Source organism: Coturnix japonica, chromosome 2 (assembly GCF_001577835.2).
Source record: "Coturnix japonica isolate 7356 chromosome 2, Coturnix japonica 2.1, whole genome shotgun sequence".
NCBI lineage: Eukaryota > Metazoa > Chordata > Aves > Galliformes > Phasianidae > Coturnix > Coturnix japonica.
In genome coordinates this window covers 19163544-19187271 of record NC_029517.1, presented here as the reverse complement: position 1 = coordinate 19187271, position 23728 = coordinate 19163544, and the positions used below count along the sequence as shown (strand labels likewise).

Below are 23728 nucleotides of genomic sequence, written 5' to 3'. Positions count from 1 at the left end.
TTAATGAATTTAAAAACAATTTTCTTGGCATAATGAAAGAAAACTGAAAAGATCCAATGTCCAAGAAGTCCCCGAGTGCCACTCAGCGTGGCATCCTCTCTGTCACCCTGAACAAGGTAACCCTGCAGGCTATGTGATAGCTGAAATGTGGGAACAGCACCAACACCACCAGAAATATGACAGGGAGAACACAGAGCCCCAAAAAGCCACTGTCATCCCAGTAAGCACACACCTGGAATTCAACAGCTCACTTCCCTTAAGTTCATTATATTCTATACATATGTTGCATCTTTCTAATTTATTACACAAACGCAAAATTAAAAGCTTTGAAAGTATTCGCATATTATTTTCACAAAGAAGCTCCAGTTTTATCCTTTTCTGTGGTTACACTGAAGTTTACCCAAGTGAATTACCCCAGCTCAGATGTACAGTCCCAAATCTCCCATGGAAAGTAATGTTCCTTTGGTACTCAGTATGGCTTAATCAACTGCATGGGGAAGATAATACAGAAAATACCATCAAAAACTACAGCCTCTGAGTTCTGAAAAGAGAAAGCATAAAAGTCCACGCAGCTCATCTGGTTACAGCCTTATTGCACACTCCCTTTGGAAAGTAAATAAAGACTGTGGGGAATTTTCCAGTAGATCCAAACAACTGCACAACTCAAATGATAGGGGAAAGAAAAGAGAGTAAGGAATGTCAGGGGGGATAGAAAAATGACAAAAATTAGAGTTTCAAAGCATCTTGCCCATTTTGAAGTTGTCCTGATCCACTTCAATTAAGGTAACATCTGATCAGAAGACATTTAAGTCCTTCAGTTTATTTTCTGGACCTTTTACTCGTGATATTTTAAGATCTGATAAAGATACATTAAGGCGAGGTTACAAAGAGTATTGATGCTGTACTTAAACGTGAAAGAAAACCTTGTTGAAAATCCAAAAGCAGCTTACAAAATATAGGTGGATGATAATTCCCTGTTGCATTCAGTTTTACATAATTAGGACTGCACTAGAAATTAAGCACTGTACGATGATAAAGAAAAAATAACATGAAATACTTCACATAGTATAGAATAACTTATTATAGTCATTATATGTTCTCTGTACTATCAGTCTATTTGATACATTACTTCCTAAAAAGTTACCTGCATGCCTACATTAATGTGATAGAATGAAGCTGGAATGCATTTCTGAATTGAGTCTCCCAAGCATTCCCATCTACCACAGTTCAGTTCACACCTCAGCATTACCTACAAACATACAAAACCCATTTTCTTAAGTATAAACCAACATGAGAAGCTGAACTCCACAATTGCACCTGTTGTATTCCAGCTGCTGATGGGCAATCAGTCCACACAACTGAATGAGAGATTGTCGAAACTAAGTCCCACAAAACACATATACCAGAGCAGCTGGAATCTTGACATCAACTGGCCCTCTACAAAACTGTTCATAGGACACTGAAGTGTCTGTTAACATGGATGTAGTGCAGAAGAACAAATTCCGGTTGCTTTAACTCTTGATAGTCACCTTGTTCAACATAACAAATCAAACTTTAAACTTTCATGAATGCTTATTAGAACTCTCTGTTCAACACCTTGTTACTTAGGTAATCCAGTTCTAAGTGTTGTGTAATGTTAGGAATAAATCATCAGAGAACTTCACTACCTGAAACAGATCACTATAATTTTTATGATAATAAGACAATCCAGTAAGATTTCAGATGTGAACACCATCATAAGTAACTTTACATCTTACTCATTTCACAGTGATTATTTTACCAACTCTCCTTCCCCTAATCAGAGATAGAACTGAGGAAGACAGATCAAAACCAACACTTTCTAGAACATCTCCCCTTAATTAAGTCATTAAGGAGAGAGTTAAGCTGTTAATAAAAGTAATATTCTGACATTTCACATAAATAATCCTCAACTGCATTAAAAAACACATTTAAATTTGAAAAATGTAAGTTTTACAACAAAGATAATGAAGGGGTCAATTTAACATACAGCTACTGTACTTATCTGATTTTGTCTCTGAACTGATACAAGGCAGCAGATAAAGTTGTTTTAAACTAGTTCAGGATTACCCAAGAAAGGTAGAGGTCACAATCCAGTATCAATGAAGGAACTACTCACTGGTACCTGAGGATCAGAGCTCACCAAACTCTACAAAGTGCCTCCAAGCAGAAATTCCTCACAGTTGGCTGCCAGCCCTTAAATGAAGTCTGGGAGCCTGGACCCTGGATCCACCCCTTCTGGTCGCACAAATGAATTGCTTACAGCTGTGCCATGGGGGCTGGCCATGTCCCTTCACCAGGTGCTCAATCACTGGTTCAGTGATTTTATTTTCTCCAAATCTTGTATAACAAATGTTACTACAGTACTTCTGCCTGTGCTGATACAAAGAGGATTTTTAGTTTTATTTTCTCAAGAGCTTCAAATATTCATTGTTGAGTACTCCGTCTAAGCACCAGGAGTTTTCATGCATTTAGAGACAACTTGCTATTTTGTTCTGTTTTTGTTTTTATTTAAATACACAGGAAATTCAGTTAAATAAATGTGATCCAAGAACAGGGTACATGTCTACAGCACCACCAGAAACAAAAGCCAGTTTTCCAAGCTTGTGGGCAAAAATCTTAACAAAAGCCATTTGTTTTCTTTGGCAGGTCTGAGAAACAAAACCACAGCTGCTGAAGTCCAAACCTGGAGAAGACTACAACCACTCTTTCAAGAGAGATCACTTCTTTCTGGCAGCTACTCCACCACTCCTTTCCTTTACAGAAATATCTTCTTGCTTTGCCACGCTTGCTCTAGCTCATCATTTCTATTTGTTCATCAGATAACATCAGATTATTTCTATGAGTTAATTTGGAGGTGGAAGATGCCCATTTTAGATTTGCATGTAACACTAATTAACCAGTGTAATTTTGGGTAGACAATGACAAGAATGCTGCTCTTAGCTACACTTGCATTGATTTGGGTATTTTCTCACATGGCTGTAACATGAGGCAGTTTTACCCAGCCAGACTGTTCTCTGTCTGAATAGATGAGTGATTCAGCAACATTTTAATTTGATGTTTAGCAATATATTCACACAATTTTGCAGTCCTAAGCAGAGAAGCCATTCACCATGCCCAGAAAAACAGACGAATATCAGAACAGGAGAACTAAAGGCCAGCCACCTGTCCTGGGATTTTGAGTCAGACTGAAAACTGGAAACGTGGCAGAAAGTTTACAAGAAAAATGGATATAAATATTAAATTTTATCTGAAATAGAGAGAGAAAAGAACGTAATGAAAGGAATAAATCTTAAAGTGGAGAAAGATAGAAAGAAATTACAGAAAAAGTAAGATAAGGGAAACAATGCTGGAAAAGTAGAAAAGCATGTGTGAGAGAAGAGAGATATAGGAGATAAAGAGGAAAGATGGCGGGATAGAAAAACAGGGCATAACATTAATTCAGCTGGCTAAAGTCAGTCGTAGTAGAAGGCTGCACTTGGCTCGTCTCTGTTCCGCAAAATGTTTGTTGAAGTCTGCAATGAAGCCTGGATGCGTGGAAAATCTGGTGTGAATTCTCTGCATCCTTTAATGATATTTAAATCATTCTAAACGTTGCAGAAAAATATGATACATTATTACAGTTCTGTTTCTCCTAAAAGCAGACTGGGATTTTATAACTTTACTTTAAAAAAAAAAAAAAAAAAGCTTTTTTTTTTTTTTCCAGGTTGTGGTCATCATATAGTGCAGCAATCATAAAATCATGCATTGTAATAACAAGACATCATTATGGAATCACAGAATCACAGGGTTTGGAAGGGACTTCTAGAGATCATCGAGTCCAAGCCCCCTACCCAGAAATTACCACACAATAGGTCACACAAGTACTCATTCAGATGGGTCGTGAATAATATCTCCATATTAGGAGGCTCCATAACATCTCTAGGTAGATTGTACCAGTGCTCCATCATCCTTAGCATAAAGTTCTTCCGCATGTTAGTATGGTTGAGATTTTCAGATCATGTAGGAAAATCAGCTTATGAATGCAGTTTCTTCTGCATGATTCAAGAAATCATCATTACTGTAACCAAAATAACACTGATCGAATCTTTAGACTTCGACTAAAAATGTATCATTACTCCTGAGTCCTATAATCCTAACCTGAATATGTCTGCAGAAAATGTTGCTTGGAGATGGATGAGATATTCTCATGGTCAGAGGAAATTCAGTGCACAAGCTGAGAATCTGATACATTTGTATGCAATATTCCATACTACAGTTATCTTGTGCATGGCAGACCAACTCCCCAGGTGTGAAGAACAGCAATGTAGTGTGCTGCTCAGGAATTGATTCTGCTTTATACAAGCTACGTTCATGTACAATTGCATAACTATCAGCTGTTCAGAGAAGACAAAGATTATCTTAATGACTAAAGCAGTAGCCATCAGTATCCTGTAAAGGAAAATAAAATATTTTTTTAAAATATCTAAATTTAATCACTTTTTAGTAACAGTTATTTTTAAAACCTGGACCATGAAGAGAAATACAGCTAATGATGCTGTACTCAGAGCAGCACTGATGCCAGCCTGCTTGTCTGTTCTTGTGGTTTTTGTTCTCATCTGTTCTCAGTGCCTCTTTCCCCATGCTCTGGGTGTTATAAAATGCCACGGCAACTACTCAAGTCGTGGATCTTACATTTTTACTTTTCTCTAGTTATTTATAGGGTCTCTCTTTTCTAACTGAAGCATCATTTCTCCAAACTTATTGGAACCTAATCTTGTAATCTCTCTAGTAAAAAACAAAAAACAAACACAGCAATCCTGGTTTAAATGAAGAACTATGGGAGCTGCGAGAGCAGAGAGGTGGAGGAAGATTTGAGGAAGATTTTCCTAAAGGGCAGTGCTGGTCAGAAAGCCTGCCAGCCTGGGGGACTCTGCCTCCTCTCTTCTTGTCTAATGAGAGGAGAGTGGTGGATTTAAGCTGAGGTCAGAGACATCTGTCTGATCCCAGTGGTCTCTAGGATCTGGGGAGGTCTTGCTGAGGGATGTACCAGCAATTAAAAGACAACAGCTCAATGTGGAGCAGGAGCAGATCTGAAAAGATGGAAGTGAGGCACATAAATGGAAAGGAGGGATTTGGGTGAGAGGAAAGGTAATAGGGAAAAAAAAAAAAAAGAGTCAAGGAGGAGGAAAAAGCAGTAAAACACAGAAGAAGGGATGAAATAACCACAATCCTGATCTGTGCAGAAAACCACCATAAACTTCCTTGGCTGCAGAAAAAACTTTCCCCTTTTAAACTTCCCCGGGGATCAGCAGGCAGTTTGGGCTGACAGCAAGATGCAGAGCTGGCCCAGCATTCACAGGAATGGTTCTTCGCTGAGGGGCAGTTTTGCCCATGGTTACATCAGAATAATCACTTTGTTGGCCTTCATACTTCAGTACCATAAAGCCAGATCCATGGCTGTCCCTCTGCTGATGGGACTGACTTATCCTGGAATAGTGCTCTGGTGAGTGATCTTCCACTGCTGACATTTAATGTTGTTCAAGGCAAACAAAATGTGTCACCAGAGCTCCTTATCAGCTAAAAAAAAGGGCAAACATCTTTGCAATGTTACTATATTTTGAAAACTAGACTGAGTGATACCAGGCTGAAATGCCCTGAGACTCAAACAAATCAATGATTTTAGTGGGGTCCATGAAAAATCTTCTGAAAAAAAAATAAAAAATCCAAGAGCAAAATACTACATAGAGGCAGAAAGGTTATCCTGAGGGAGTTACACACTGTTTCCCACTCCACCTCCTTCCCCCTCACTGCACCCAACCCCCCAAGTTTTCCAAGTCCTATCCGCTACTAAGTGAGCATCGGAGAGATCACTACTGAAAACCCTGTAATGCATTGTGTTGCCTCTTGATGTGCCTGTTGAAGTTCTCTGCCTGCAATACAAATGGACGGATGCATCCAGAAAGCAAAGTCTCTGCCTTGTAATGAAACCTGCATCAGACAGCTCCCACCACTGAATTATGTGCATAGTGTGCACAAGTATTTTCAAGAGAGCTTTTAGAAAAGGCGAGTAAATATTTATTTTCTGTCTCTTAGAGAAAACACTTCAAGGCAAGAAGCCTAACAGATACTGGCTCTGCACAGGAGCACCGCACTCTGCCCGTCCTTCCCTCTCACAGACACACCTTCACCCACAGACTTTCCTCTTTGCTGTAAGCTGCCTTTTCAGGACTGCTTTTCTCTATGTTTCTACCAACAGTAGCATCTAAGTGGTGTTCCTTCTCTGTACTGCATGAAATACCATCCCTGAGAAGCCCTGCAAATATTCGTATATATGCCTTGGGCTGTATAACAGACCTTACACTATACAGCAGAAAGGAATGTGTTCAGGTGTTGTGCTGTAACAATTTCTCAGGAAGACAACTGCCATCATTCCAAACATTCATTCCCCCTTTCTTCTTCCACCTTTTATTGATGGGCATGACACCCGATGGTTATGGGACACCCCTTTGGCCAGGCTATGTCAGCTGTCCTGGCTGTGCCCCCCCGCAGCAACATGTGCAGCCCCATTCCCTCACTGGCAGGGTAGCGTGAGGAGAAGGAGAATCTTCTCTGTGAAGGACTGCTCTGCAACAACTAAAACATCATTGTGTCATCACCACTGTTTCCATCAAAAATCCAAACCACAACATTCTACGATCAGCTACAGTGGAAATTAAATCTATTCCAGACAAAAGCAGGGCAATATCCTCTCCCTGCTGTTTTCCACTGACACTTCAGGAGCTGGTCCCTCCCAAGCCCTTCTCAGCCCTGCCTATGATCACCAATGCAGCAGCTGTTGCTGGATTGCCTGCCTTCTGTTGCTTCCCAAGGTGAAAATGTGATTCCTGCTTCTGAACAGAGTTGAATTTGGATTCAGTAATGGGTACTGCCTGTGGACTCCACCATCAGCATAGTCTAGCACAGCACTGTGCTATTGGCAGGCTGGCTGTAACAGCAGCCAAATGTCCTGATGCTGCCCATGCCCAGTCCTCACCACCAAGAGCTTAGTGTGACCCATCTGGTGTGTGCCACAGTCATTCCTCATATCTGATACATCTGATATACCTCTGTCACGATGCAGGCATTAAGGGATCCAAAACTCTGGATGTCCCACACCAAAAATACAGAGCCACTGTGCCTCAACTGCTATGGTTGCCATGTGAGGCCGTGCCCCCATTCTCTGTCCCAGGTCTGCACTCACCACTATGGACACGTTGCTGACTTCATGTGGAGGGGCAGCTGCTCACTGCAGTGGGATGTCTCTGCTCTTTGCAGGGGGGCTGGACTAGGTGACCTTTAAGCATCACTTCTGACTCAAGCGATTCTATTTTATGATGTCATGAACCTGTGAATGCTGTCCATTAGTAGCAAGGGGAGGCGAGTGCTGCTTGGATAATTTTGACATCCTAGGGGTGAGTCATGGGAATTCTTTACTTGATGCTATTTAGAGATTATTTCAGAGACAGTAACTAACAGAAGAATTACTGTTTTAAGCTCCAAAGCTACAATGTGATGAATTCCTTCCACTGCAGAGAAGCTTCCAAGCACTTACCAACCCTACCTTACAGGAAAGTGAAGCTGAAAAACATCAGTGTCCCCAAGTGAGAAAGCTGCTGCTGCTAACCCATCTCCTAGCCCCCATCTGGTTGTCCATGTCACACTTCTAAGACAGAAAATCTTAGGATTATGAAGTATTATGTTCCAGTTTTTGCCCAAACAGAACCTGATCTAGTCAGGGTGTCAGATCAGTGTGAGAATTGCCTGTGTGCAATTCACTGTGCAGCCAATGATACTCCTCAGGGAAAGTGACTACAGCTTCTCTGTGTGAATAGGGAGAAGGCTGGAGTATATTATGAGCTGTTTCTTTCTTTCTTCTTCTACTTCTTCTTTTTAAGAAAAAAAAAAACCAAACAGGAAACAGAAACTGTCAGACAATTTTCCAACTTTGGTATTGTTAGCTGTTGCTAAATTAACAAAACATCCAGTACGTGACCAAATTATCAAATGGCTTAAATACAATTATAGTGCATTTTAAATATCAGTTCTAATTATATTTTCCTTTGACAAAGTAATTACACTTCAAGAAACTGCAATCAGAACAATTTTTCACTGCCAAATCTGAGAACAGAAGGTGAAAAAGGTGCATTTAGATGATTTTATAAATGACTAGCTTAACTTTTACATAATAAAAAAACATAATAGTAAAACATCTTAAAATAGACTAGAGAACCCACATTTTAATCTCATTTCAAGTCATTCAGTGATTTGTAATTTAATGAGCCTTCATACAAGTCTGTGCTTGGCTTTCTTCCTCTCCATTAACTTGAGTTCTTGGTATTTAGAGTTGCTGGGCTGTTCTAGAAAGTTTGCATGTATTTTTACTCCAAAATTCACACGAGTAAAATTAAACAAAACCATTAAACAAAAACATTTCCGGATCCAGCAAGATGCTCTGAACTTCTGTTGAAGAAGACTGCAAAGTACACTTGTGAGGACTGAAAGGGTATTAGGTTCATTAGCTTATTGTACTGTGGGATGTTGAGCATAGAAGACTAGCACAAAAGACAGGAATAGAAGCAATAAATTCAAAATTCAAGAACAGAAGCCCAAATGAACAGAAGGAAGCAAAGTCTGTACCAAAGACCAGAACTCTCACACCGCTGGCTAATGAGATACTGCAGGAACTACTCAAAGCTCTGAGGAGCTTCTGCCAAAACTTTGTAACTGGTAAGAAGGTGGAAACAAGACTATAATGGGCCTCAAGGACAAGAGAAAAAATATGGTATATTTGAGGCGAATTGTGCAGATGCAATAAACTTATTGTGTGATGTTTAAGGAAAGGCCGGGTATCAGAGTGGATCAGAGAGGAGCAATAACTTGAGAAAGGAGTGGAGGGTGGATGGAAGCAGCCAGGGTGTGTGCCTGGCCACTGCAGGCTGCTGCAGGTACACTTCATTCCCAGAGGTTATCATGGCTGAGGGTGCTCTCTGGCCTGTGTAAGTCTACGCAAAAGAGCTGCAGGACAGAGCAGCTGGTGAGTAAAGAGGTCTGAGCAGTGGACACCAGCGGACATCGAGGGCCAGACTCACTACAGGAGACTCCCAATTATGTTCATGTGCACATTCATGTTCATGTAAGAGAGATTTAATAGTGAGCAAGCAAGGATCATTTAAGTTCAACAATTTTATACATAATATTCATATTCCATGAATTTGGCCGGTGTCCACTGCATGCTGGAGAATAGTACTGAGCCTGGATGCCCTCTGGGCTCAGTGTCCCTCCAACAGTGCTTCATCAGCTGACCTGGTATCTTCACATGCATATGCATAGAACCACCTCTCCAGGTTTGCTGTGGATGATGGGAACTGCCCTTCCAAAACAGTGATGAAAGAGAAAACATTCACTCCTTCCCCTTCACACAGACCGGGTGTTCTTCCAGCCTGAAGCAGCAAGGAATGCACACAAACGCTCCCAAATTTCCACCAGTCTGACTTTGACATATCACTCTTTCTGGACAGTAAGAGATATTCAACAAGACTAGAACAAGAACAGCAATCCAGCAAATGTTTTCCCTTCTCCTCCTCGCACTGCAAAACATGGTAGGGATTTCTGATAGCAGACAGAAGGTTAAACTTCGTGATGCCCATAGGGTCTCTATGAGAAAAGGCTTCCTCTGAGGGCAATACTGCATACAGTGACTCTCCAGTGCAAAATAGTGACCTGGCAAAAACATCTTTTTAAGCCCTGCTTCACACTCAGTAAGATCTGAAAAAGTCTCAGAGAGCATCTGAAATACTACCTCAGCTACTTCACCACATGCCCAGGACAGCTCACAGAATCTCCCTGGTGGAGATGCTGGTAAATAGTGAGTTCAGTGTAAGTTTATCTGCACAGCTAGACTAGCAGCAGATTGAGAGGGGGAAGATCATTTGCAATTTTGGGATGCTGACAACGTGCAATTTGAGACAAAAATATTTGCTTTGAGGCTCTTACTTACAGGTTCGGCACCATTTCTGTTTCAGTCTCCCTTTCAGGTGCTAGTTCAGGCTGACCGCTTTTTTATCTCCTTTTTCTCCTCCCTGTAATTAAAGTACATTATATACTTCTGGAATAAGATAGTTTTGTTCAAGGTATTTTTTTCTCTGGTGTTCAGCTAATGAGCATCACAGCCATTAAACCTGAAATTAACTTGGTGGTTTTCAGTTTGCAGCTAGAAAGGTTTGAGGCCTCTGCAAGCTCTTAGCAGCCTCCTACAGAACCCAAGCAGCTCATACTTTTTTCTTAAGGCAAGTATCCCTGGAGAAGCACTGTGTAGCAATTAAAATTGTTCCCCCATCTCTTTTTGCTGCACTAGAGACCATTTTGTGAGAGGAATGCTCTTTTTCATCTTTTCTGTTGCTAGACATCTCTTTGGTATCCTTCTCCCGTGGTAACACCAGAAGTTGGGTCATTTGTTTCTCTGTGTACGAAGTGTTTCAAAAGTTGGTGCTGGAAACAAGAGCCTGAAAATCCACAGAGTGCAGCATCACTGCGCTTCTAGTGTGTATGTTTTGGGAGTGACAATCTGCCCGTTATCAAAGTCTTACCAGGAAGTAACTGCAGAAACAACATTCATCATGAGTGCTGTCCTATATGTCTGGATCAGAAACACAGCTCTGTCTCTGAACAGAGCTACAGAGAATAGTAATTGTGCCTGAAACCATACAGGCTGACCAGAGCAGCCAAGCCATGTTTTAATTTGCTTCTCATTGGAATTCAAATCCCATATTTCTCATATGAATGTGTACATCACCCATCCCATGTTTGGTTTTAAGCCATACTAGGTTCTGAATACAAATGATGTCCAGAAATCACCATTATTTCTTAAAGACCTTTTGTCTAGAATAGAAAATAGAAAAAAAAAAGGGGGGGAGAGGGGCAGGAGAGGGATGAGAGAAACCATGCAAATTTGAGCATATTGGTATTCAGTTCTTAATAAAAACTATTAGTATAGTTCTAAAAGCCATTGGCTTTATTTATAACCTGAATTATTATATTCCTTCAGGGTTTCATTCAGGGTTTCAATGATGACATTCTAGCTGCACACTGTCTGTCTCACAGTCCTTGTTATTTTAGTACTATTCTGCAAAAGTCAGTATTTATGAAAAAGAAAACAGGGAAGATGAGAAGGACCAGATTGGTGCTAGGCCCAACATACCAATCACACAGCCAAAATGGCTTATGTATTGTCACAAGTGGCGCTGCTCTCCCTTCTGCTCTTCACCTCCACTCACATCTTTGTTTTCCCCTTGAATATCATGACGCTTCATGTAAAGTCACATGAACAGAGGATTCAGCCTGGGGTTTTCAGTGGCAGCACTTCAGTGTTGATTATGAACCATTTTGATGTTTTCCACTGATTACCATTTGAATTTCTCCCTTGCACGACATCTAAAATGATTCCTCATGCATCTGTTGTCCTCCTTCCTAATACAAAAGTGCATTCCCTAATACTGAAAGGCAGATAAAGAACATGTTCCCCAAACAAAGCACAGCTAGCCTGTGGCCAGCCTCTTCCTCAGTATTCTGCTACGTCAACATCTTTCTTGGATCCCCCAAATGATTATGCATTTGTACTGCTGAGGAGAATACCCAGAGGTACCATAAAGCCAAAAGCTTTGGCAGGAATTTGTCTCCTCAGTCTTCCTTCAAGGTACAAAACAACTTCTCACACAAGGAGAGAAAAATGAAACTTTCTATATATTCACACTATGGAATAACTGCTTACTTTCTATGTATGTAATACACATAGTACCTGCTCTTACAAAACACCAAGAAAAGTAGATCAGTATTTGAATAACAAGGTTATTGTTCATTATGTTACAAAAGATGTTCACTGATGACTAAGATGGATGTGTAATTAGCAGCAGACCACTTCATAAACATACGCCAGATCGTATCATTGTCATGAACACGATGGCCAAACGTGATATTCGCAATTTTCATCTAATCTTTTTCCCTATTTTCCAGTTGTTTCACTATGTTTCTTTGCAAGTTCCATTAACTATCAGCAGTTCAACAATCACTCAGATTACTTTACTCAAAACAAGACTTTTTTTAAAACGTGATGTACCTATTCCCTCACCAGCCATTGAAAGGAAAGAGAACTCTCTGCAGTTTTAAACTGACTTTTAAAAATACATTAATATGAAGCCAGAGGCAAGACTTAATGACAGTCATTTCTACCTTTCTCTAAGTACTGACTGTATATGCAGGGGCTCACAGCAATTCCTTTTCTAACTGAATGCCTCCTTCATTAGAATATGAGGAATGAGGCAAGTTCCCATTCTTTTCCAAGAAGATGGGCTTTTAAGGACTTATTTAATATCACAAGAGAACCAAAGGGTAAAATAATAGCCCTACCATGCTTTCCTTTGCTATGTCACCTCTGGCAGCAGGCACACCGAATATGCAGCCGCATTGTCATGAGATCATTCAAAAAGAAAAATAGAAGACATTGAGGACCTTCAGCCATTACTGTCACACAAAATGTGAATGAATGCCAGACTGACTCAATATAACGTGCGTCCAGCTTCAACATTAACCTCATGAAAAGCTTCAGGCATTAACTTCTGAGATCTTGGAACAATTACTCCTTTTTTTCTAAATGAATATGTTTTTTATTACAAGTCCCTGAAAGTATTAAGGGTGATATTTGTATTCAGTTCGCTTATTGACAAGTTGAAGTTGCAGGCATTAACAAAAGTCATTTTACTACCCATAAATTAACATGACAAATTAAAAGATGACTTAAGTATACATAGCTTCTCCTCTTCAAGGCTTTAAAGATCTGATTGGCAGTTTCAATGCTGCAGTTTTCCTGATGAGATAGTGCAAGTTCACAGAACTGGACATCAGCTACCCATAGACTGTGCATTTAATTAATGAAACATATTCAATGAACTGTAATGCAAGTCTGATTCTTTAAGCTCATAGAAATTGTAAGCTACATGTTCATTACTGGACACAGTTAAAGTAGCAAGAAAGGATGATAGACCACCACAACCCTTTGTCCCACCTGGCACCAATTTTCCAAGCCTTCTACACACAAAGTGCACAATCTCAAGTCTTTCAAGAGTCTTTTGTTTTGCACAGCCTCTAAAACTGTAACTACCTTAAGATAAACCTTGGCAAAGTAAAGTCAGGCAGTAACTGACACTGTGGGAGAACAGATGGGCATTTTAGACATTGTAAAAGCATTTAACCAAGAGTGCCAATCCCATCTCTCCAGACCAGCTCTGTATCTTTTGCGCCATAGAGCCCAAGGACACCCAAAAATTTGTGAGCTCTATCTCATGCTGTGTCTTCCTCACAAGAGGAAGGGATGCTAACAGCAAGATTAACTCACAGCTGAATGAGAATGATGTTTCACTTCACATCTTAGCCATCACTGGACAAATCCCACCCAAATGGAGTCTCTATGGCTTTTTCTGCACATGCTGCCCAGCTGCACAGAGCAGATACATGCATTCATGTAGGCCACCACACACTTCAGACTTACTGTTCAGCTGGAGACCAACCTCTTGCAATAAAAGCAGTAAGCTTCAGACACATCAGCCCATCAGGGATGGCTGCAGTTGAAGCCAGTTGTTTTAACCACTATCCATGATGTTGCCCAAGCAAACCAAGCAGTCTGCCAATGGAGCAGTTTATACTGAATGAGACAGAGGTGCTTTTGTATGGTTTATCCAGCTCTGTTCTCAATGCCAGTTCCCCAAGCCTGTGAAAAGCTGTGGATGCAGTTCCTGGCTACAATTTGTAGGCCGAGAGGAATTTACAAATCACTCAAATCCCAGAGCTGACAAGCCTGCTCTATAAATAAGAGAAGTGGCAGTTTTTCATCCTGAGTTTAAATTAAGTTTGAACATTCTGAAAAACCTCCTGTGAGCCTAAAATACTGATAGGAAGTATATACATTTACTCCCTGTCTAATCCATCTCAGATTAACCTCCTCCTGCCCATCCTACATCTTTCTAGTTGGAGGAAACTGTGACACACTGATTCAGACTAAGAAAAAAATGTAGGTAGTTCATCCAGAGTTTTTCTTTGGTTCAGATGTTGAGCTAATTATGGAAACACCTGTGCTCCCTTGTTAGAGCTGAGCAGTGCCTGCAGCCTGCACGCTGACAGCACACCAGTATCTGTGCCCTAAAGCAGCTCAGTGCATCCCCCACTCTCCCCTGGCAATACCTTTCCCATCCACAGGTCCCATGGAAAGGAATCTCACAGACTCTTGAAAAGCAGTGACCAAATCAGACTCCAGTTAAAATAAATAGTACAATGAAGGGACAGCTTCATTATGCCCACTGGGGCATCATAAATTTCTGAATGCATCCAAATGTATTTTATTATAAATTGTCCTTTAGACTGAGGCATGCATTCAAGTGAAGAAGGGATCCACGTTCCTACTACAGACATCAATGACAGCACCACCAAATCATTTCTTCCTCTGGCCCTATGAGTTCCAGAGAAAGCATCTTATTGAGTTCTATGTGTAATAACCTTAAGGTGAACTTTCTAAAAACATCCAAACAAGTATCATATTTCTTGTGTATTATTCCAAACTGTGTTGAAAGTTTTTGTACATCAGGAAAGTGCTTTAAATTTCCTTCCTTGCCTACTTAGCTCCCATTCCAGTAAACACACACCTAAATGAAAGCATGGACCTTATAGGTGGTTTTTTTTAAACCAATAATGGGTGTTTTATCCTCTGGTATTATTAAAAATTGCATTTGTTCCAGCTTATTTACCATTAAATTTAATTCACATATGCTGTTGAGGGGGTTAGGTCACCACAGCAAATATGAATTTTTACCTTTTCACTTTCTATTGTTTGTGGATTTTCTTTCAGAAGTAACGTCTCTGCTGCTGACTCTATATCTGTATCCGGCTTGAAATTGATAAATGTCCCATTTTCTTTCATGCTGGCAGCTTTTGCCACAATATTAACTATGATCCTTATATCTTCTGAGGTAATATTGTCACTGCTCTCTTCTTCAACCAGCCTGTGCACAAAAACCCTAGCAAAGAAACTGACTCATTTTGGATCTTGCTTATTTGTTACAAATGCCAGTCACTGCCTTGAATTGGGGGTTTGACAGATGTGATGAGTTCTTCTGATCTCAGTCTTTGAATTGAGACTACTTTCCTGTCACAGATCTTTTTTGGATTTTGATTCTATCATACAGATTGCAAAATAGTCTTCCATACTCATAAGGTAGTGGGTGATTTCCTTTTCTTGGTGACCTTGCTTCAGATTTTCCCATTTGTATTTATTCAGACCTGAAGTTTGTATCCAAATATACTAATCTTAACGTTTGCTAGTTAATAGAGAGGTAAATGTTTGCACTGAAAGGACACAACTTCACCATAAAAAAGACATACTCTTGCAGCTCCTATTAATGGAAGTGTAGTGAATCTCTCTCCTTAGAGGTATCAGAAAGCTGAATAAGTCCATCAGCAGTGTGATTTGCCTTTGAAGGTGGCCCTGCACTCAGCAGGAGCTTAGACTAGATGGTCTCCGGAGATCCCTTCCAATTTAATTATCCAATGAATACATAGTATTAGTACATTATCCTTATATCACTGATTTTATTAGTGCAATTTGCTCTCCCTCAGGAAGCTTTGCTGTAGAATGAGCCCTGAATCTGGTGCTTATGAAATCAACAGACAAATAGGGATTATTTAACCTGCATAGTAAAAGCAGATACTGTGTAAGCCTCCCAATGGCTTTTACAAGTTCAATTTGTAAATATCTTATTCTTGTGGGTTTTTTTGCTGCCTAGGGAAGGCCTGCTGTAGTAACCATATGGTAGATCAGTACTCTGAAGTTATGATACCCTGAGGCCTGTGTGTTCCTTACAATCCTTGCTCTTTAAGTGAAGAATCACTCCAAAGAATCCAAATGAGTAAAGAGAGATACCTGCACTGCTGGAGAACATTTTCTCCTCAGGCTGGTATGCTTCTCTTCAGCCCCATGAGCTGGGAGGCCCTCAGCCTGCTTGCTCCTCCTGCCCATCGAGTCTTGCTTAGCCAAATCAGCCAAATCATAGCCCTGACCTCCAGCAGCACACTCCTAACACCACCTTCAGGCCAACACTTCCTTCCTCTGCTTGTATTTCAGGATGTTCATGACTTTCCTGGCAAATGATTTTTCTAAAAAGGAGGAAAGTATAAGGTCTTCTTTATGACTGACACAGACCAAGGGGCAGCTGCTGATGATAGACTTACACCAGACCTACCTACTAAAGGAAAGAGGTGAAGGAAAATGTCACAGCAAACTTTGGTTAAAAAACAATCGCTGAATCCAACCACAGCAGTTTCTGCCGAATACCAATTGATAACAGGAATTAAAACACTTCACTAACAACTTCTAGCCCATTTTTCTGCAGCATGGTTTAATCTTCCCCTGCACTGAATTCAGCGTTCTGAGTTTTCCCACTGTACATAGAGATGGACACTATGCATTTGTTACTTCTTAGTGAGCAGAGCAGATCCTAAGAATGAATTGCCTGGAACAGCATAAAATATAGACTGACTACAGCTGCTGTTCCTACTCTCCCCTATAACCTGAACACATCATCTTAGTAAATATGATTTCCTGGAGTGATGAGTTTGATCCTATCAACTTCTGGAAATGTAATTTCTTTGACTGTCCAGCTTTAGAAAATGTGATATTAGGAAACGAAGAATAAATGCAGCAGAGAAAATTAAAGCAAAAGGAAGCACAGAGAGAAGCCACACAGCTGTCGAAAAGTCAGCTGCTCCACATACCTGTTGGGGAAAAGATGATAAAAGTGTGACTAAATGATTTTATAAGAGCGTTTATGTAACCATGAAGTCATCCAGGTGAAACATAAAGAAAAAGCCAAAAAAAGCAAAGCCACAAAAGTAGAGAAAACTTTGCATAATGTGGCAGTCCTAAGCCACCAAGGTACGGCAAGTGGAAATCTCCTCTTGAAACTGATTTAAATAAGGAGGTAACTTTGAACAGTAGATGATACTGAAAAAGCAGAGCCCAGACAGCTGTTACTGCTCAGGATGAACTATTTTTTGTCAGACAGCTAACAGAATAAAAAGGATGCAGATTTATTTAAGAAGGATCAAAATTTAATCCATGAGGTATCGTTACTCAGTGTCTTTATCATTTTAAAGTTTTTAGATCAAAATGAATCATAGCATTTTCATAAATTTTACTGTACTTGGAGATTGTCCATATTCACCCACTGGAAATCATATTTTTTTGGTAATAAACCATCTAATTGGAGAAATAAACTTATGCCTGTATTCACTTATGACTTAGGGTAGCACATAGATGTTAACAAAATGAAAATAGCTACAAGAAGCAGCTCAGAAAAAGCTTCAAGATCTGTTCAGTCTATGTGGTAAACAAATGGCTAGAAATAACAGCTGTAGCTAGAGAAATCAAGGCTGGTTTGGGAAGGATCTGTAAAAAACACAGGGCTAAATCTGTGGTGACCTGATCACTTCACAGCCTTGGTGCATCCCATAATCCTAGCAAAGATGACTGTACAATATTTCTAGGTGACAAGTACAAGACACGACCAAATCGTTTCATTTCTTTTGATCTACAATGGTGCAGTGACATACAATAATTAGTTCAGGATTTATCACCAGCTTCTGATTCTGTTCAGCAAGGAATCAAACTTTACTTCAGTCAGTACAGGCCTGTGCTGTAAATCTTTTGCAAATGGGGCACACGTTCGGTACGTTAAGCAAGATCTGAAGTCACATTTTCTGAAACTTTTAGAATGACACAGCAGCCTCCTCCTTCTTTGTTAGTTCCTGTGATGCCCATAATGTCAAGGTATAACTTTGACAGAGTAGGCAAATGAGTATGTGAGATAAGGGAGTTGATGAAAACACCACTCGTGTGTATGTCCACCAACTAAGAAACTACTTATGCTGCAGCAACTACTTAACTGTTTTACATTATCCAATTGTTTTTAACATTATGCAACCACGTGTGATTGCTCAGATTGCTTAAGTGTGTGGTCACCTATTTTTTGACCAGTTAAGGACTAGCAGTATTTTGGGCCATCCAACAGTTTATTAAGTTGTATTACTCCAGTCACCCACTGAAAATGCAGCAAAGTTTGTTGCAGTTTGCATTTGCTCCTTATGCTTCAGGCTCCTTTGCCTCCTGCTCTCACCACATATCTCACGTTGGATTTTTCTTCCTAAACATACGGAAAACCTTTTAGTTTTAAGGGAGGAGGGATAGAGTATTAAAAGAAGTGTTGCAGAAATGCATTACATAAAATTCTACGGGATTACTTCAATCACATGTAATTTCTTCAATCATTTTAATCAAGCAACAAGAACTCACATTGTGATAACTCTCCACATTTTTTAATAATTGTCCCTCTTGAACTGGCATTTGTCCCCTGCTCAGTTCTCTTTTAGGAAAGAACCTTGCAATCTCTAACTTCCTGGCAAACTGTGTGAAATACATAAATTTCCACTGATGAGTCTCTCTAATATATGTAAAACCAATGACATCACAGTGTACCTGTATTCACTGCAGGAAATTCCAGCTTCTCTGGGAAAGAAATCCCCAGCCAGGTCCTTTGTCCCAGTATGAAACTAAGAAACGCCTCCTTGATCTTCTTCTTCTATCCAAAATTCATGAGAGCCTCAGGTTGATTTGCGCTTACACTTGCTCTTCCTAGCTTTCCATCTAATTGAAGTCCTATATTTTGCAGCTCTCCACACTTCAGCACATTACTTGAAGTCCATTAATACTCTGCCATCCATGGGACTGCCAATATGGAGCACCCTGTAATTAACAGACAAGGATGGAATTTTAAAAACACGAAAACTTCATCTCCCATCCTGTGACAGTTGTGACAAAGATGCAGTTTTGTCCCAACTAATTAACACTGACAGTGAGGATACTACACAGGAGCTAAATTGCAAGCTGTTTTGTTTGTCTTAATTGCTCTGCTGGCATTATTTATCTGTCCTGCATTAATTTAAGCAGGAACAGTTTTTGTTCTTTGGATTTCAATGAAGATTATATTAAATATAGCTACTTTCATTTCCTTTGCCACTTTTCCTTGATTTCGCAAAAAGACCAATTTGAAAAAGAAAGAACACAGTAAATTTTGGCTCAGTGGGAGACGCACTCACAGTTGGATCCCTTCTTTTTATATTTCTCATAACTGCACAAGTACGTTGCCTCCTGCATTTTCCTAATGACAGGAATTTAAAGTCCTAGACAACAATCAGCACAACAGGAGCAAAACTAGTGCAGTTTTATTACTACAGAAATAAAATCAAAAGCTGGATCTGAAGCTGTGCATTTTCAACTTTTTCCTAATTTCAGTTTTTTACTACTTTTCCTTATCATTCATCAAAAAAAAAAAAAAAACAAAAATCAAAAAACAACTAAAAACAAAACAAAACAAAAAAACACAGAGCTTTCAAGTTATTATAGAGTGTATCAGACCATTTTAATTAAGCACAAAAAACAGATAGTGAGAGCAGTGTTTTTCTGAGTGAGCACAGATGGTATTCATGAGAGTAGCTAACAGAGGACTGCGGCTCTCAGGTAGGTTAAACTGTACGTTCAAATCTCCATGTGGACTAAAGTGACAAAACACAGGCACAGGTGGCATTACCTGACTGTTCTGAGAATTCTGAGGACCAGAGAAATCTGCACACACAGCATGTAATACACTTAAGGACTCCCACTGGTACCAGTAAATTTTCTTACATCTTATGAGATGATGTTGTTGAGCATCCATTTAATGCCTTGATATCCAGTGGGACAAAATTAAGCTAAGATGTAACATCTCCATCCAAATTAACAAGCTCCCACTCTGTACAGCCTTTTCTAGTTGAAAGAGAAGAAAAGACATCACCAAGATTGTTATTCTGCTGTACACTTGTTTGAAATATCAGGATGGGGTGTTGCTGTCCAAAGGAGGTGCAAGAACTTCCTTAGGGATTTCATGAGGAGATGGAAACTTGAAGGAAAAAAGAGGTTCATATTTGCCACATTCATGACCATCGCAGTAAATTAAAATGAGGATATGAAGGAAATAGGATTTTTTTTGAGGAAATGAGACATTGGTGGTTGCACTCAAAGCAACATTCTCCTCTCAAACTTCCCTTGATTTAAACGTTCCTACAAAAATCACTAATACAGTGGGAAATGTGGAATGCCAAGTGAAAATGAATGTCCCTTAACTAAGAAAATTAAAGGGAAATATATATTTATTTACAGACTCCAGCAACCTCTGCTCAAAAGAAATAGACAGAATCAGAAATAATCTACCTTGGTGAAAATCTGTGTTGAAACCAATAATCTATTTCAAATAATTATTCTGGATGAGAGTTAGAATCTATTCCAGAACTTATAATTTTTCCTCATACCTGAAAAAAAAAATGTTTTGTAATGGAATTAGATATCGCAAGTTTGGGAACTTATAATTGTTTGATAGACATATGAGGATAATGAGGATACGTCTGTTGGAAAAGAAATTCCCAGTTTCTGATCTGGACTGGATCATCATCTGAATGGTCATCATCAGCCCTGCACTACCTCTGGTGTAAGAAGTCTCTCCATTGGAATGAGTACAAATCCACACATTCAAAAGAATGTAGCAGTTATAAAACTCTCCTGTAAAGTATGAAATATACTTTAAAAAAACTATTGAATCCTCCTGAAAAAAATACCATCTTTTTAATATAAGGCAAAAAGAAGTAGGCACAGAAGTGTGTTTGCAGTTATTCTAGAAAGACAAACATTCATACACTCAGGTTTGTATAGGAGAATCTTATTACATGCCCTTATAAATAAAGGGGAAGGGAAGTAGAGAGTTACATTCTTCCTCTGCACAGTTTTCTTCCCTCCTTGGTACTAGTGCTGCATTTGCTGAGATTACCATGCAGCCCAATGTATTACTATTGACAACATGCTAAGATTTGACTTCCTGAATGAAAAAATCACTATTTCAATTTATGTGTTATTCATAGTGAGCAACACCGTGTTGTTATTGCTTTGGCTGCTTTTGTAATGTTTTCCATTCCCAGCAGAAGCAGAACAGGGTGCATCAGTTGGTTAGCCGGAATGATTCATCATTTTTAGGTGTTATTACAAAACCTGAATTTTGTCATCCTTTTCTAGAGAGTTTTGTTTTTATTCTTCGTGTTCAGAGAGCTTCAAACAATTATTTTTACTAAAAATAGAGAAAATTGCTTTTTTTCTTCAAATTTTACATGGCTATATATATATAAAAAAAATAAAAATCTGTTAATAATACAAAGGATATATGCATCAGTTTCTGGTAGCATCTTACAATAGCACCTCTTGCTGTGTCCAAGTTGAGGACCTAAAATCCCACAAACATCTCCATGTGAAGCACCATAGAAATTTTCACAGCCACTGCAGTTCAGTGGAGCAGCTTTTCACAGCTCACAGCAGCACCATACTGTGGTTATGAGCACCAAATATTGAAGAATATATCCAGTAAAGCTGCAGGAGCATGTAGGGATGCAAAGATGTCATATGCTCAATTGGTAGCAACACATGCAGAGAAGGTTATCTGATACTTTACTTTCTCAAGCGCTGGCTTCAGCTGCTTTTAATTTTAATTTAGTCATCAGATGCCTATTTCAAGGTAAAGTTTCAACTCAGACTTTTCCATGAAGATATTGCCAATGAGTTGAGTGCTATTGGAACCGAGTGGCTTAACATATTAGGAAACAATTCTCCAAAAGAGTGATTAGGGACTGCATCAGGCTGGTCAGTGAGGTGGTAAGAGAGAGCTTGCCATCCCTGGAGGTGTTTAAGAAAGGTGGAGATGTGACACTTTGGGACATGGTTTAGTGAGCAATATTGGTGGTAGGTGGATGGTTGGACTGGATTCCAGTGCTACGAAGAAGTCAATCCACCAACATGTTCCAGCAACTGCTGGTGCAGCCAAAGTGCTTTCAGACCATCAGCTGCTGCTGGGAAAGCTCACACAGACACTGATAGGCAACAAAACTGCCATCTTCACAGATCCAATATCAAGTGAGCCACACTCTGTGGTCCCTCAGACAGCTTTCCTCAAGAAGACGGGGAAACCAACACTACAGGCACTGAAAAATGCCTTTGGGATTTAGGAAAGTAGCTGAAAAATATTGTTAGCAGAGTGAAAGAGAGCTGGAGTGAGTGGACATGGTACCAGGAGAGAGGGCAGGGGCTAGGCTTCAGGTGCAGATGGGAGTTTGCAGGGTGATGGGAGATGGGAGGAGAAGGGAGCAGGGAATGGTTGGGGACATCGGCACCAGATTCACCTCCAAAAGCCAGAACCAGAGGCAGTTAGTCTGAATTTCTGCATTACTCTTCTGCTTTGTTTTTCATGCTGGAAAAGCAGAGCATGTCATACTGCACCATATGGGCCTATCCTGGGGGCCAGTCATTTGGAATCCATCACGTAAGCAGCTGAGCTGCGTCATGCGATTCTGCTTTGTGAGGGGCTGCCATCACCAACACACACAGAATATTAATGAATTTTACAACTGCTAGAGGACAAATGAGGATGCAGGCATTGGCAGACCTTCGGAATACATCCATATAGTGTTTACAAATGGATTTCTGTGTTTTCATGTTGGTTTGTTGGTTTTGTTTAGTTCATTTAACTGGATAGGCATTAAGAACCTCCCTCTATTGGAAAGAAAAGCAGAAAATAAATATTTGGTAGTTTTCCACACATGGGCTCCTCTGAGAGAAAGGAGCATGTAGTTCACAGGAGTAGCAAACTGCACAAATCCAAAGCTGCTAAACTTATTTTGCAAACAAAAACCATTCAAACTTTTCCCAATTTTTGCAAGTTTGACTTGTATTTTAGTATTTCCTTACTGTGTGTGGCATAAAGGAGCTGTGCAAACTGTGGTGAACAAGACGCTGGGATCATCTCATCCCCTCTCCTACCAGAGTATCCTTGGATAGTTAACTGGGTGAAGTTATAAGGTTATTCTCAGAGTCAGTACACCAAACCTTTATGTTTCATTGAGAAACACTTCCTTCCTCCCCTAGGGAGCTACTGAGGAGCAATTGCTCCTGAGGCACAAAACCTAAGTGATTCGCAAAGCCAGGCGCCTCATCACCAGCCTGGCAAGTCTTGCTTGAAAATCACCAAACTAAATGTTGGAGCAGACAACAGTGTGGCTGTTGCAGAACTTGACAGGGCCCAAAGAGGCTGCCCGGTGTCTCAAGAGATAGTGGAGCAGAAAGCTATTTTGGGGAATATTTCATGTGCAACAAATAACTACTTTTCCTTTCTTTAAGTCCTTTCATAAACTTCTCACCAGCGTGGCATTTGATCCATCAAATAATACACTATGTCTGCTAGGCCCCATATCTGTTGTTTTTCAGAGAAAAGAACCTCAGGGGTTCTGAGCTACCATAAATTCTTATTTTATTATGGAACTCACTTCAGTGATGGCTGAGAAGTGAATACTACTTAAGATTTGGCATTTGGGGCATTCTTTGACATCCATGGACTGGAAAGCTCCGAGAAGGCACCAAATAAAAAATGACACAATAGAAAAAAAAAAACCCAAAAACCCAGGGACTTTTTTTCTCTTTTGAAAATTATCATTTGGACTTTTTCCATGCCCACAAGAAAAATTCAGG

The 23728-nt window shown here is 39.9% G+C and overlaps 2 long non-coding RNA genes across 3 annotated transcripts in view; both read right to left on the bottom strand.

Annotated features, from left to right (window-relative positions):
- Nucleotides 1–7341, bottom strand: part of LOC107309069 — a 45012-nt gene extending 37671 nt beyond the window's left edge. Inside the window, exon 1 of one of the 2 annotated variants that reach the window (XR_001553062.2) lies at nucleotides 7241–7341. This is a non-coding gene — a long non-coding RNA (uncharacterized LOC107309069). The remainder of the gene's footprint in view (nucleotides 1–7240) is intronic. The other variant, XR_004306391.1, reaches the window with a different exon arrangement.
- Nucleotides 7342–8178: 837 nt separating this feature from the next.
- LOC107309070 lies at nucleotides 8179–20012 on the bottom strand. The gene is made up of 3 exons (XR_001553063.2): nucleotides 19817–20012; nucleotides 18611–18877; nucleotides 8179–10118 (listed from the first exon to the last, which is right to left on the bottom strand). It is a non-coding gene; the product is annotated as an uncharacterized LOC107309070 (long non-coding RNA).
- Nucleotides 20013–23728: the final 3716 nt, after the last annotated feature.